The 16,168-nt window shown below is 40.7% G+C and overlaps 2 non-coding genes across 2 annotated transcripts; one reads left to right on the plus strand and one right to left on the minus strand.

The window, feature by feature from the left end:
* Positions 1 to 727: 727 nt before the first annotated feature.
* LOC141688361 (small nucleolar RNA R71) lies at positions 728 to 834 on the minus strand. The gene has a single exon (XR_012561807.1). It is a non-coding gene; the product is annotated as a small nucleolar RNA R71 (small nucleolar RNA).
* Positions 835 to 14,309: 13,475 nt separating this feature from the next.
* LOC141687740 (small nucleolar RNA R71) lies at positions 14,310 to 14,416 on the plus strand. Its single transcript, XR_012561224.1, has one exon. It is a non-coding gene; the product is annotated as a small nucleolar RNA R71 (small nucleolar RNA).
* Positions 14,417 to 16,168: the final 1,752 nt, after the last annotated feature.

The raw sequence follows: 16,168 nt of genomic DNA on the forward strand, positions 1-16,168 counted from the left end.
GCACTTGACTTCATTTCACTTATACAGAATTACAAGACATTGCTTATGTACAGTTAATCAACCTATTCTGCATATCTAGTTAAAGTCAACATGACTTATATGCTGCTCCAGATTCTATACAAAGGTGCATACAACACTGTGCTACAAACTTATTATTACATAAGCTACTCACTTGATGGATAATAAGTTAATCATTCGTCGGGACTATAATGAGTTATCCGTCGGGACTATAATTCTTATCCGTCGAGTGCTACATTATTTCACTAAGTAAAATCTACTTAGATGTTTTGTTTAGGTAATCATCAAGTACACAACATATTCACAACAGTTTTTATTATAATGGGAGAACCAGCAGCAAATCTGAAAGCTTTGTTGAATTATTCTCAACCAAAGATCAATGACATTTAGTAGCATTGTCAGACTAGCCATTGTGACTAATACCTTTGAAATCAAGTTTAGCACAATTCAAATGGTGGAGAATTCAGTCCAGTTTGGGGGTTCTCCAACGGAAGATCCCAACATGCAGATTAGAGATTTCATCGAGATCTGCGACACTTTTAAGTTCAACAATGTTTTTAAAGATGCTATGAAGCTGAGGATTTTCCCATTCTCTCTAAGGGATAAAGCTAAGTGTTGGTTGCATTCTCTACCAGCAGGTTCTATCACTACTTGGGAGGATCTTGCTCAGTAGTTTCTTACTAAATTCTTCCATATGGCGAAGACAGTTGCAATCAGGAATGCTCTTACTCAATTTGCGCAACAATCAGGAGAATCTTTGTGTGAGGCTTGGTAGCGCTACAAGGAGATGCTTAGGAAGTGTCCTCATCATGCCATGCCTGATTGGATGATTATTAATTGCTTTTATAATGGTTTGGGAGCACAGTCCAGACCCATGCTCGATACAGCATCAGGTGAAGTCTTATGGGCTAAGAGCTATAATGAAGCTTATGATCTAATTGAATTGATGACTGCTAACGAATATCATAACCCAACTCAAAGACTACCTCGGGGCAAGGTAGCAGGAATTCTAGAGGTGGATACAACTACGACTATAGTTGCTCAACTAAAGGTGTTAACGATGAAAGTAGATTATTTGGCTAATTATGGAGTTAATCAGATAACTAGTGTCGGTGAGCTTTGTGCAGATGCGCATGAGACGGAGCAATGTGCTATATCTAGTGAATCAGCTTAGTTTGTGAGCAACTTTCAGAGGTCACCGTAATCATCCTAACATCAGCTGGAGCAACAACTAGAATGCAGTTAATCAGCTTAGTTTGTGAGCAACTTTCAGAGGTCGCCGTAATCATCCTAACATCAGCTGGAGCAACAACTAGAATGCGGTACAACAACCTTATCAGCAGTGAGGTCGCAGCAACTAGAACCTGCCACTTATCATCCTAATAACCATAATCATCCTAACATCAGCTGGAACAACAACTAGAATGCGGTACAACAACCTTATCAACAGTTTGGAGCAAACAAATATAACCCTCCTGGGTTTCAATAATAGTATGCACCAAGTCAATAACTCCAATTTCAACAACAACTGCATGGAAGTGCCGGTTAATCTACTAATGAAAAATCTGAATTGGAGGAGTTGAGGCCTATGTGCAAAAGCCAAGCGGTTTCAATCAAGACTTTGGAGAATCAAATAGGGCAAATTGCCAATGCTTTGTTGAACCGTCAACCATGAACTCTTCCTAGTGATGTAGAAGCTAATCCAGGCAAGAGGGAAGTCAAGGAGCAGTTGAAGGCAATCACATTGAGGTCTGGAAAGGTTGCGAGCCCCTAAATTTAGCAAGACGAAGATTCTGAAAATTCTGTTTAGAATGCAGGTGCGTCTGCACCCTTGCCAATTCCAGAAAATGAGATTGTAGCTGAAAAAGTTGTGAAGAAGGATGCCGAGGTGGAACCGAAGAAGAAAGTTGTTGCAAACAATTCTCCTCAGGGTAATACAGGGGATAAATAAAAACTACCTCATAAGCTTAAAGATCTAGGAAGCTTCACGATACCTTGCATCATTGGCAATCTGTTGTTCGATAAGTGTTTGTGTGACTTGGGAGCTAGCATCAATCTGATGCCCTTGTCCATTTTCAAGAAACTTGGAGTACCTGATCCAAAACCCGTAAACATGTCTTTGCAGTTGGTTGTTCATTCCATCACTTATCCGCGAGGAGTAGTGGAGGGTATTTTGGTTAAGGTGGATAAGCTCATCTTCCTTGCTGATTTCGTCATTCTAGACTTTGAGGAGGATAAGAAGATTCCCATTATCTTGGGAAGACAGCTACAGTCCGAACTCTAATCGATGCGCAAAAATATGAACTAACCATGAGATTTCAAGGCCAGGATGTCACGTTCAATGTCTTTAATGCAATGAAATTCCCCACTGATGAAGATGAGTGCTTTAAAATGGAGTTGGTTGACTCCGTAGTGACTTTGGAGCTTGATCACTTGCTAAGGACTGACGCCTTATAAAGAGCCTTAACGAGGGATTTTGATAGTGAAGATGAAGAAGGGGAAGAGCAGATGCAGTATTTGAATGCATTCCCATGGAAGAGGAAGTTGGACTTGCCATTCGAGTCTCTTGGATTGGAAGAGCTAAAAAATTCTCCAAAGCGTCTCAAGCCATCTGTTGAAGAAGCTCCTACACTTGAGCTCAAACCACTGCCTGATCACTTGAGGTATGCATTTTTAGGTGATGCATCTACTTTGCCTATTATTATTGCATTTGACCTTTCAGGAAGTGATGAAGATAAACTCTTGAGAATTCTGAGAGAGTTTAAATCAGTAATTGGATGGACTATAGCAGATATCAAGGGAATCAGCCCTTCTTATTGCATGCATAAAATTCTACTTAAGTAAGGAAGCAAGCCAACTGTTGAGCAACAAAAGAGGCTAAATCCTATCATGAAGGAGGTTGTGAAGAAAGAAATTCTTAAATGGCTAGATGCAGGAATCATCTATCCTATCTCTAACTGTTCTTGGGTAAGCCCGATGCAGTGTGCGCCTAAGAAATGAGGCATTACAGTTGTAGCTAATGAGAAGAATGAGCTCATCCCTACTCGGACAGTCACAGGATGGAGAGTTTGTATGGATTATCGAAAGCTGAATAAAGCCACTAGGAAGGATCACTTTTCGCTTCCATTTATTGATCCGATGCTTGACAGGTTGGCTGGTCATGAGTACTATTATCTTCTGGATGGATAATCGGGATATAATCAGATTTGCATTGCTCCAGAAGATAAAGAGAAGACCATGTTCACGTGTTCATTTGGCACTTTCGCTTTCCGTCGAGTATCTTTCGGACTTTGTGGTGCACCTACTTTTCAGAGATGTATGATGGCCGTTTTCTCAGATATGATTGGCACTAATATGGAGGTGTTCATGGATGACTTTTCCGTGTTCGGGAATTCTTATGATGAATGCTTGCATAATCTTGGGTTGGTGCTGAAAAGATGTGTTGAGACCAATATGGTGCTTAATTGGGAAAAATGTCACTTTATGGTGTAACGGGGTTTCATTCTTGGGCACAAGATATCTAACAAGGGTCTCGAGGTGGATTAAGCCAATATGGGGGTCATTGAAAATCTTCCTCTGCTAATCTCAGTTAAAGGAGTCCGCGGTTTTCTTGGTCATGCGGGTTTTTATCAGCGATTCATCAAAGATTTCTCCAAAATCTCTAAGCCTTTATGCAATTTTCTGGAAAAGGATGATCCCTTCAAATTTGATGAAGAATGTCTAGCTGCTTTTGAAATCTTGAAAAAGAGTTTGACTAGAGCACCTGTGATTACTGCACCTGATTGGAATGAGCCCTTCGAGATGATGTGTGATGCTAGTGACTATGCAGTTGGAGCATTTCTTGGCCAGAGGAAGCATAACATTTTCCATGTGGTTTACTATGCTAGTAAGACCCTTAATGGTGCTCAGCCGAATTACACTACTACAGAGAAGGAGTTGCTGGCAATTGTCTATGTTTTTGAGAAATTTTGATCTTATTTGCTTGGGACAAAGGTGATAGTTTACACTGATCATGCTGTTATTCGATATATGGTTTCGAAGAAAGATTCAAAACCTCGGTTGATTCGATGGATTCTCTTACTTAAGGAATTCGAGCTAGAAATCAAGGACATAAAAGGTACAGAAAATCAAGTAGCAGATCATCTATCACACTTGGAAGATCAAGGCAAGGCTTCATTGGACAAGATATTGATCAATGAATCTTTTCCCAATGAGCAACTATTTGGGGTACAAGAAGAAGAACCATGGTTTGTAGATATTGTGAACTATCTGGTGAGTAATGTCATTCCCCCAGAACTCTCTTATGCTCAAAGGAAGAAGTTTCTGCATGAGGTAAAGTTGTATCGATGGGATGAGCCGTTCTTATTTAGACAGGGAGCTGACCAGATTATCAGATAATGTATTACGTATAGAGAGACTGAGGGAATCTTATGAGACTGTCATTCTACTCTGTATGGTGGACATTATGGTGGAGAGAAGATAACTACTCGTATCATTTAAGCAGGATTCTTCTGGCCTTCTTTATTTAAGGATGCTCATCATTTCATTTCAAGATGTGATTGTTGCCAACGAGTTAGTAATATATCCAAGAGAGACGAGATGCCTCCTAATATGATGCTCGAAGTTGAGATTTTTGATATTTGGGTAATCGATTTCATGGGGTCATTTGTCTCGTCCTTTAATAATTAGTATATTCTGTTGGCGGTTGATTATGTGTCTAAATGGGTCGAGGTTAAAGCGTTACCAACCAATGATGCTAAGGTGGTGATTAACTTCCTTCATAAGCAAATATTCACGCATTTCGGCACACCAAGAGTCATAATCAATGATGAGGGATCGCATTTCTGCAATCGCAAGTTCACTGCATTGAATGAGAAGTATCATGTAAATTATCATATTGCCACAGCCTACCATCCTCAAACTAATGGGCAAGCTGAAGTGTCTAATCGGAAGATTAAACGTATCTTGGAGATGGTGGTGAGTCCATCAAGAAAAGATTGGTCCTTGAAGCTAGATTAAGTTATTTGGGCATATAGAACAACATTCAAGACTCCTCTTGGTATGTCTCCTTCCCAGTTGGTGTATGGGAAGGCGTGTCATTTGCCTGCGGAGTTAGAGCATGAAGAATATTGGGCTTTGAAGAAGCTAAACCTTGACATGGAAGCTACTGGAGAGAAAATAATGCTTTAACTAAATAAACTCGAGGAGTTTCGACTACAGGCTTATGAGAATAACAAAGTGTACAAGGAGAAAGTCAAGAGATGGCATGATAGGAGGTTAGTGCGCAAGTGTTAGGGCGAAAACACGCGCTAATATTCACATAAGTATACGCGTTCTCAAGTAATATAGAATACTTTCTAGTTCGTTCCCACAGAGACTCAGACTAATTATTGTTTAATTAAACTCACGCACCAATGTATGATTACTTCCCAATGTTAAGACACTAACACTTAGAATTGTTGACTAAATATTAACTATAATTAATTACTTAATTAATCACTTAATTAACAATTCAAATTAACAATATTAAAATACTCATGAGATCACAACGTCATTACTACTTCCTTCAATAGTTATTGTTATTACCTTTAGCATGTGACAATGATGATATTAATCGAATTACACGAAACTGATAAAAGCCAACTTTCATGGTACTAATACCATTCTACCAAACATCCACAATTAAGATAGAAGTTGAATAGTCATCAATTATGCTGAGTTCCTATATGTCTACAGAAATTGACAACACAACGATTTAAGCACAAGTTATTCCTTTTGATTACACAGGGCGAATAAAACTGTTAGAGTTACCCACTAATCATGCACATTATACATGAACCTATGCTAGCATGGCAAGTTCTAAATCTCAAGATCCACCATCACTTCACAAGAGATTAACACCCTATCTTATATGTTCGCGACACACATAAGACGAATACGCACAACCAATACTAGATATCATACAATCATCACACACTAAAGTATTAAACAATTAACTAAAGAATTCCAGAGTAAATCCGTTGCGACCCCATGATCACGATTAGCCCATAATAGAACTCATCGTCATCATGGGTTCATATGAAATCATGATAAACAAACACAAGAAAATAATAACTTAAACTAATTATATTAAATCAGAGTACGTCACAAGAGTAAATAGGTTCAAAGTAAGAAAACTAGCATCCAATGTTACAACGAAACAAGAATCACAAGAAAATATGCTTCCTCTTCGTTGATGTGTGCTAAAACGGTCTTCTTCCTTATCTCCTTCGCTCCTTGCTTAATACCACCATCATCTCTCGTGAAAACGTCTCCAAATCTACTTATATAATAGTCCCATAAAACTCAGATTACATAGAAGTGGAAGCCAAACAGAAGTAGAAATCTAAAAATAACTATTTAATTTCCCGACCCTGCGCGGCCGCTCAGCATAGCTGAGCGGGCGCTCAGCTTCCTGCGCGGCCACTCAGCATTGCTGAGCGGGCGCTCAGGACCCTACTGGAAAAATCCTGAGTTTACTCCGTTTCTTCGCCGTAATCTGCCCCTTCCTTTCCTCTCTAAATGGTGAACACATGCCAAGGCTTATTCTTGATGATTATTCCTCCGAAATGTAACTAATACTTTGAAATGTATAAACACTAGAAAAACGCATCAAATACACAAAATACTTGATTTCAAGGCACCAATTTAAGCCATTTTAAGATGTTCTAAGTGGTATAAAAATGCCACTTATCACACCCCCAAACTTAAATCGATGCTTGTCCTCAAGCGTCACAGACTCAAAAACAAATAAAACATGCATGAATGCAATCTATATGAAAATACAGTGATCCCCCTTACTACGAACAAACCAACCAAATTGCAACATCTCAACAAATGCAGTTAGGCGACTAAAGATCAATAAACTCATGCAAACGAACATACAGCCAGAAACGTGGTGTGTGCAGATGCTTAACAGATATGCTTCGGAACTAGACCAATTATTATGACTCAATTATGATCAAGGCAATCACATGATTATACAAAGAATAAAAATTCTAGGCACAAAGCGACATATAACACTACAAGAATTTTTGGAGCTTATTACGGAATCATGCTTTTTATTTACGACAACAATGCTTATTTGACCGTGCAATGAGTGAGGTCCACAAAAGACTTATACAATGATATACATGTAACGAGCGTTAGGTTAGCGGATCCCAGACTCTAAAAGCCTTAGGTCACTAGGACAAAGTCCCCTAAGAACTTAATAACTCGAATACCAAAGAGCCCACTCGTGATCAATTATGCATAAACACCAGAATTTTTTTTCTTTTCTTCTTTTTTTTTTTTTAAATTTCTGAGCAAGTGCGTTTCGCTCCATCTTGCTCAACCCTAGACTACTCGCATAACATGCGAGCCGGCTACTAGCCATTTGACGCCTAGCCACAACTAGCAACAAATTCCATTTTTACTCCATTTTTTTTTCTTTTTCATGCCTTTATCACTAAGAACCTATTATCGAATTCTAAGCATAATAAATAGATTAACCTCGAAAACAATCAGATCATAACAACAATCTAGCCCTTAAGCATTCTCTAAGACTTAGTGAAACTACAAGTGCTTCTAGCATGCATATCAACCTACACGACTCAATATCACTTTAATGCTATCACTACACTCGCATCAATATCACAATTCAGTCGATAAATCATCACAAAAGGGATCATGGTATATGCATGAGCTACATGACATGATAAACAAATAAAGCTATAAAATAAAAAAAAAACTATATGGCAAAAATTATGCAACTATATGAACTAAACTATCATGAATATGCAGCTATATGACACACACAAAATATTTCTTAACTACCACCCCCAAACTTAAAATCTTCACTGTCCCCAGTGAAGGTAGTAGAAAGGAACACAGGGTATACCTACTCGGAGTCATCATCATCATCACCCTTAGTGGGTGGAGTATCAGGCGGCGGGTATGTAGAGTCCTCACTAAAAACTGGCCACTGGATATCAGCTCCAAGGCCCCGAAAAGCAGTCCCTAACGCAAGGGTGAGCTCCTGAGCAAACCTGCTCTGCGTCTCGTACATGGCATCCATCCGCCGTGAAAGCCTCCTATACTGGGTATCAGCCATCCCAGCACCCTCCTGAGCTCTCGAAAAACCAGCCTCATCACACCTAGGCCTAGCCATAGTAGCACCTCGTGCTGGACGCCCTCCTGGAAGACGATAACCCAGCCCATGCTCCTCGGGCTCACCACCGGTCCACTCTTGCATCCCATTCAGAGTCCCAGAATCAATCGGAGCGGCCGGCCACTGCAACTGCTCATGAGCCGGCCAGTTCACTCCCACTGCTCGGCAAAGCTTTGTAACCGTGGATGCATAAGGGATGTTCATATGCTTAGCTCCCCTCAAAAACTTCAGAATTCCTTGGTAGATAAACTCACCAAGGTCCACATAATACTCCTCATTAAGAATTCCCCACAACAACTGTGCTCTCTCAACTGTGGCCTCGTGTGCATGCGAAGAAGGAAAAATATTAGCACAAATAAATGCATTCCATGCACGGGCATACCTGTTCATAGCGATCGCCGGGAAGTGACGATACTCATTAGTGCCGGTCTTGAAGGTCCAAACTGTGCCCGGCCTACAGAGAGTAGCACAAATCAAATCCAAGTCAAAATCCTCAACAGTCTTCTCATTCCAGTTCTCCTCCTCGGGCTTCCTCTCTCGCTGCCCAATCACACGGCGAATCGCCGCTGGGTGATAATCAACCGTCAGCCCTCGGACCACAGAAAAGCCATTATTTTCGGCCTTCGCGTTCGCATAGAACTCGCGAACCACGCTCATCGGCACTGCTTCGGGCGACTCACAAAAAGCTATCCACCCCTTCTCTGCAATCATGGGAAGCAACTCACCATCCCTCCCCGATGGTAAAAACCCTCTCTCCTTCAGAATCGGCTTCCCCAAAAGCCTAGTGTACTCCTCCTCCGCAGCTCTGTCATTCAACCGAGGCCTTGCGGCAGTACCCCTCGATGAATCAGCAATAGGGACTGTGCTGCTACTATCAATAGTTCGTGCTCTCTTGGGTGCCGTTGAATCTTGAATAAAAGTGTTTAAGAACTGAGTTTTTGTGTTTGGGAGAGAATTTAAGTGTAAAAAGTTTGTGGGAGATATGTAGGATAGGTGTATGTATATATAGGGTATGGATTAGGTTAAATTAGATTAGGAGTGGGGTTGAGGGATAAAAATCATGGAGTAATAGGAAAAGAGTTCATGGGTTTATGGGCTGTGTTGGGTTTTTTTTTAATTTTCTGAATTTTTTTTTGTATTTTTATGAACTGTAAAAAAATTCTAGCAGCCGACCCCTGAGTGGTCGCTCAGCAGAGCTGAGCGGGCGCTCAGGGGGTCACTGGAAAAAAAATTTCAGTCCCGATTTTCTGATTTTTTTGTGTTTTTGGATAGGTTATTAACTTCTAAGGGTTCCTGTAACAACAAATCATGGGTTGCCTCCCACACAGCGCTTCTTTTTCGTCATTAGCTTGACGTTGCGTACCTTTCTCAAGTAGTCAATAAAATGGCACTAACCACTTCTCGGTTTGCCATGTCCCCATAGTAGTGCTTCAAACGCTGACCATTAACCTTGAATGCTTGGTCCAGATCATTCTCAAAAATTTCCACCGCTCCATGTGGAAACACAGTTTTGACAATAAAAGGTCCAGACCACCTCGATTTCAACTTCCCAGGAAAAAGTCGGAGACGAGAGTTGAATAAGAGAACTTGTTTCCCCAACACGAATAACTTATGATGTAGCTTCCTATCGTGCCACCTCTTCTCCTTTTCCTTATACATTTTGTTATTCTCGTACGCTTGAAGTCGGAATTCATCAAGTTCATTAAGCTGAAGCATTCTTTTCTTACCAGCTGCATCTAAGTCCAGGTTCAACTTTTTCAACGCCCAGTAGGCCTTATGCTCAAGCTCCGCAGGTAAATGACATCCCTTATCGTACACCAACTGAAACGGGGACATACCAAGTGGAGTTTTGTATGCTGTTCTGTAAGCCCAAACAGCTTCATCGAGCTTTAAAGACCAATCCTTCCTTGACGGACAAACAACCTTCTCTAGAATGCGCTTGATCTCTCTGTTAGACACTTCCGTTTGACCATTTGTTTACGGATGATAGGCAGTAGCAACTCGATGATTCACATTATAACGCTGCATCATAGAAGTGAACTTACGGTTGCAGAAATGCGACCCTTCATCACTTATGATTACACGAGGTGTTCCAAACCTTGTGAAAATCTGCTTACGAAGAAAATTCAGCACTGTCTTTGCATCATTTGTCGGTAAAGCTTTGACTTCTACCCATTTTAAGACATAATCGACTGCCAGCAAGATGTACTGATTATTACAGGATGAGACAAAAGGCCCCATGAAATCGATTCCCCAAACATCAAAGACCTCGACTTCAAGCATCATATTTAACGGCATCTCATCCTTTCTCGTCAAATTTCCCACTCTTTGGCAACGATCACACCTTAAAACAAACTGATGAGCATCCTTAAACAAAGTAGGCCAGAAAAAACCTGCTTGCAGAATACGAGCTGCCGTCTTCTCACCACCATAGTGTCCACCATAAACTGTAGAGTGGCAGTCTCGTAATATCCCCTCCGTCTCACAGAACGGGATACATCTCCTGATGATCTGGTCAGCTCCCTGTCTAAACAAATATGGTTCATCCCACATATACCACTTCACATCATTCAGAAACTTCTTCTTTTGAGCGGAGGTCAAATTATGAGGTATTATATTACTAACAAGATAGTTTACAATATCTGCAAACCATGGCTCTTCCTCCTGAACTGCGAATAAATGCTCATTCAGAAAAGATTCATTGATTAATGTCCTATCTTGTGAAGTAGACTCGGGATTCTCCAACCTAGAGAGATGGTTAGCTACTTGATTCTCAGTACCTTTTTGATCCTTGATTTCTAACTCAAATTCCTGAAGTAAGAGCACCCAACGAATGAGTCTCGGCTTCGAATCCTTCTTGGAAACCAAATAGCGAATGGCCGCATGATCAGTGAATACTGTTACTTTAGTCCCAAGCAGATAAGATCGAAATTTCTCGAAACCAAAGACTATAGCCAAGAGCTCCTTCTCTGTAGTGGTGTAGTTCATTTGGGCCCCATTTAAGGTCTTACTCGCATAGTAGACCACATGAAAGAGATTATTCTTGCGCTATCCCAGAATTGCACCTACCGCATAATCACTCGCATCATACATCATCTCAAACGGCTCTGTCCAATCTGGTGCTGTAATAACTGGTGCAGTGATCAAACTCTTCTTGAGAGTCTCGAATGCCGCCAAACATTCATCATCAAATTTGAAAGGCACATCTTTCTCAAGCAAATTGCATAACGGCTTACATATCTTCGAAAAGTCCTTGATGAATCGTCGATAAAAACCCGCATGACCAAGAAAACTACGGATTCCTTTCACAGAAATAGGTGGTGGAAGATTTTCAATGACTCCCACCTTGGCCTTGTCCACCTCCAGACCCTTGCTAGAGACCTTATGCCCAAGAATAATGCCTTCACGCACCATAAAATGACATTTCTCCCAATTGAGCACCAAATTAGTTTCCACGCACCTTTTGAGTATGGTGCGAAGATTATTCAAACATTCATCAAACGAATGTCCAAAGACGGAGAAGTCGTCCATGAACACCTCGACATTATTTCCAATCATGTAAGAGAATATAGCCATCATACATCTCTGAAAAGTGGCCGGGGTGCCACATAACCCAAACGAAACTCTGCGAAAAGCAAACGTGCCAAATGGACAAGTGAAGGTAGTCTTTTCCTGATCCTCTGGTGCAATACAAATCTGATTATACCCTGAATAGCCATCCAGAAGATAATAATACTCATGACCAGCCAACCTGTCAAGCATCTGATCAATGAATGGAAGAGAGAAGTGATCCTTCCTCGTGGCTTTGTTCAACTTTTGATAATCCATGCATACTCTCCATCCTGTAACTGTTCGAGTGGGGATGAGCTCATTCTTCTCATTTGCTACCACAGTGATACCTCCTTTCTTAGGTACACATTGTACGGGGCTCACCCACGAACTGTCAGAAATAGGATAAATGATGCCTGCATCTAGCCATTTCAGAATTTCTTTCTTCACCACCTCCTTCATGATAGGATTAAGTCTGTACTGCTGTTCAACAGTCGGTTTACTACCTTCCTCTAGCAGAATTTTATGCATATAATATCAAGGGTTGATCCCCTTGATGTCTGCTATGGTCCATCCAATAGCTGATTTGAATTCTCTCAAAATCCTTAAGAGTTTGTCTTCCTCACTACCTGAAAGGTCAGATGCAATAATAACAGGTAAAGTAGATGTATCACCTAAAAAAGCATACCTCAAGTGTTCAGGTAATGGCTTGAGCTCCAAGGTAGGTGCTTCCTCTATTGATGGTTTGAGCTTTCCTTCAGCATTCTTGAGGTCAGAAGCACCAAGAGATTCAAACGGCATGTCCAGCTTTCGCTTCCAAGGAGAAGCGTTCAGATATTGTAATTGCTCATTGCCATCCTCATCATCACTGTTAAAATCCCCCACTAAGGCTTTTTCCAATGCATCAGATATTAGCATGCGATCGAGTTCCGAAGTAACCGCATAATCAATCACATCCACTTTTAAGCTCTCCTCATCTTCTGTAGGGAATTTCATTGCCTTGAATACGTTGAAGGTCATATCCTGATCTTGTACCCGCATCGTAAGTTCACCTTTCTGCACATCTATTAAGGTACGGCCAGTAACCAAGAAAGGTCTTCCCAAGATTATGGGAATCTTCTTATCTTCCTCAAAATCCAGAATAATAAAATCTGCAGGAAAGAAGAGCTTATCCACCTTGACTCGCACATCCTCCACTATGCCCCTTGGGTAAGTAATAGAACGATCAGCCAATTGTAGAGACATGTATGTGGGTTTTGGATCAGGCAATTCCAACTTTTTAAAGATCGACAATGGCATCAGATTGATGCTTGCTCCCAAATCACAAAGACACTTGTCAAAAGTCAACTTGCCAATGTTGCAAGGAATGGTGAAGCTACCTGGATCTTTTAGCTTTGGAGGTAACTTTTGCTGCAGAACAGCGCTGCATTCTTCCGTGAGAGCAACGGTCTCAAAGTCATCCAGTTTCACCTTCCTTGAAAGAATATTCTTCATAAACTTCGCATAACTAGGCATTTGCTCCAGAGCCTCAGCGAAAGGTATATTGATGTGAAGTTTCTTGAACACCTCCAGAAACTTACCAAACTGTCTATCCAGCTTTTGTTACTGCAATCACTTAGGAAAAGGTGGTGGAGGATAGAGCTTTTTCTCCCCTATATTACCCTCAGGTAGAGTGTGTTAAACAGTAGTCTTCCTCGGTTCCGCCGCTTTCTCCTTTTGCTTAGCTTCTTCATCTCTAATTTCAGCTTCTCCTTCTTTTAGCTTTTCAGCATCAGCCACTTTCCCAGACCGTAAGGTAATAGCCTTGACTTGCTCTTTAGCTTCCTTCCTGCCTGGTACTTCAGTGTCACTGGGAAGAGTGCCAGGTTGATGATTGGGCACTGCATTGGCTATTTGACCTATTTGGTTTTCCAAGGTCTTGATAGAAACCGCCTGACTTTTGCATAACAGCTTAAGTTCCTCAAAATCAGCACTAGTAGGTGCAGCTGCACTTCCCTATTGAGGATATGATTGCCTTTGAGCATACTGATGTGGTTGCTGGAATCCAGGTGGATTAAACTGTTTACTCACACCTTGCTGATATGGTGGCTGAATAGCATTCTGATTATTACCCCAGCTGAAATTTGGATGATTTCTATTATTAGGATGATAAGTAGCTGGCACAGGCTGCTGTTGTCGTTGATAATTATTCATATACTGAACAGATTTGTTGATAAGAGAACACTGATCCGTAGCATGAGAACCTGCACAAAGCTCACAAACCATAGCTATTTGATTAACTCCATATGTAGCCAGAGAATCAACCTTCATTGACAGCGCTTGGAGCTGCACTGCAATAGCGGTGGCTGCATCGACTTCCAGAATACCTGCTACCTTCCCAGGCATCATCCTCTGAGTTGGGTTTTGATGCTAATTTGCAGCCATAGTCTCGATAAGATTATAAGCCTCAGTATAGCTTTTAGCCCATAAGGCGCCTCCAGCTGCTGCATCGAGCATGGGCCTAGATTGGGCCCCCAATCCATTATAGAAACCAGTGATCACCATCCAATCAGGCATTCCATGATGTGGACACTTTCTCAACATTTCCTTGTAGCGTTCCCAAGCTTCGCACATAGATTCTGTAGGTTGCTGCATAAACTGAGTAAGAGCACTCCTCATAGCAGCAGTCTTTGCTATCGGATAAAACTTCACCAGAAACTTTTGCGCAAGATCTTGCCAAGTAATGATGGACCCAGCTGGTTCAGAATGTAACCAGTCCTTAGCTTTGTCCCTCAGTCAGAATGGGAAAAGCTTCAGCTTGATAGCCTCATCAGTTACGCCATTATACTTAAAAGTGCTGCAGATCTCGACAAAATTCCTTATGTGCATGTTGGGGTCTTCAGTCGCAGCCCCTCCAAAAGAAACAGAATTCTGCACCATCTGAATAGTGCCCGACTTGATTTCAAAGGTGTTAAGCTTGAATAGCTGGATGAAGAATGCTTGACTGAATGTCATCAATTTTTGGCCGAGAAAAGTCCATAAGAGCTGGATCAGCCTGAACAATATGATCACCCATGTTTACTGGTTCTTTCTGCTCAGTTCCTGAATCCGAATCTTCAAAATCTATCTTCTTCGGAATATCAAGAACTTCGTCTGTCTCCTCGACTGTATCTAAAGTCCTCTTGCGAGTACGAGAACGAGTTTGCATAAACGCTCGCTAAAGTACCTAAAACACAACCGGAAACAATAAGTAACTACTACGTCCTAATCACTGAGTCCTAATGACCAATGATGGTAAGTACATAAACTAAACAAATACGCCGAGTCCCCGGCAGCGGCGCCAAAAACTTGTTAGGGCGAAAACACGCGCTAATATTCACGCAAGTATACGCGTTCGCAAGTAATATAGAATACTTTCTAGTTCATTCCCACAGAGACTCAGACTAATTATTGTTTAATAAAACTCACGAACCAATGTATGATTACTTTCCAATGTTAAGACACTAACACTTAGAATTGTTGACTAAATATTAACTACAATTAATTACTTAATTAATCACTTAATTAACAATTCAAATTAACAATATTAAAACACTCATGAGATCACAACGTCATTACTACTTCCTTCAATAGTTATTGTTATTACCTTTAGCATGTGACAATGATGATATTAATCGAATAACACGAAACTGATAAAAGCCAACTTTCATTGTACTAATACCATTCAACCAAACATCCACAATTAAGATAGAAGTTGAATAGTCATCAATTATGCTGAGTTCCTATATGTCTACAGAAATTGACAACACAACGATTTAAGCACAAGTTATTCCTTTTGATTACACAGGGCGAATAAAACTGTTAGAGTTACCCACTAATCATGCACATCATACATGAACCTATGCTAGCATGGCAAGTTCTAAATCTCAAGATCCACCGTCACTTCACAAGAGATTAACACCCTATCTTATATGTTCACGACGCACATTAGACGAATACGCACAACCAATACTAGATATCATACAATCATCACACACTAAAGTATTAAACAATTAACTAAAGAATTCCATAGTAAATCCGTTGCGACCCCATGATCACGATTAGCCCATAATAGCACTCATCGTCATCATGGGTTCATATGAAATCATGATAAATAAACACAAGAAAATAATAACTTAAACTAATTATATTAAATCAGAGTACGTCACAAGAGTAAATAGGTTCAAAGTAAGAAAACTAGCATCCAACGTTACAACGAAACAAGAATCACAAGAAAATATGCTTCCTCTTCGTTGCTGTGTGCTAAAGCGGTCTTCTTCCTTATCTCCTTCGCTCCTTGCTTAATACCACCATCATCTCTCGTGAAAACGTCTCCAAATCTACTTATATAATAGTCCCATAAAAATTAGATTACATAGAAGTGGAAGCCAAACA

Source organism: Apium graveolens, chromosome 9, assembly GCF_009905375.1.
Source record: "Apium graveolens cultivar Ventura chromosome 9, ASM990537v1, whole genome shotgun sequence".
NCBI lineage: Eukaryota > Viridiplantae > Streptophyta > Magnoliopsida > Apiales > Apiaceae > Apium > Apium graveolens.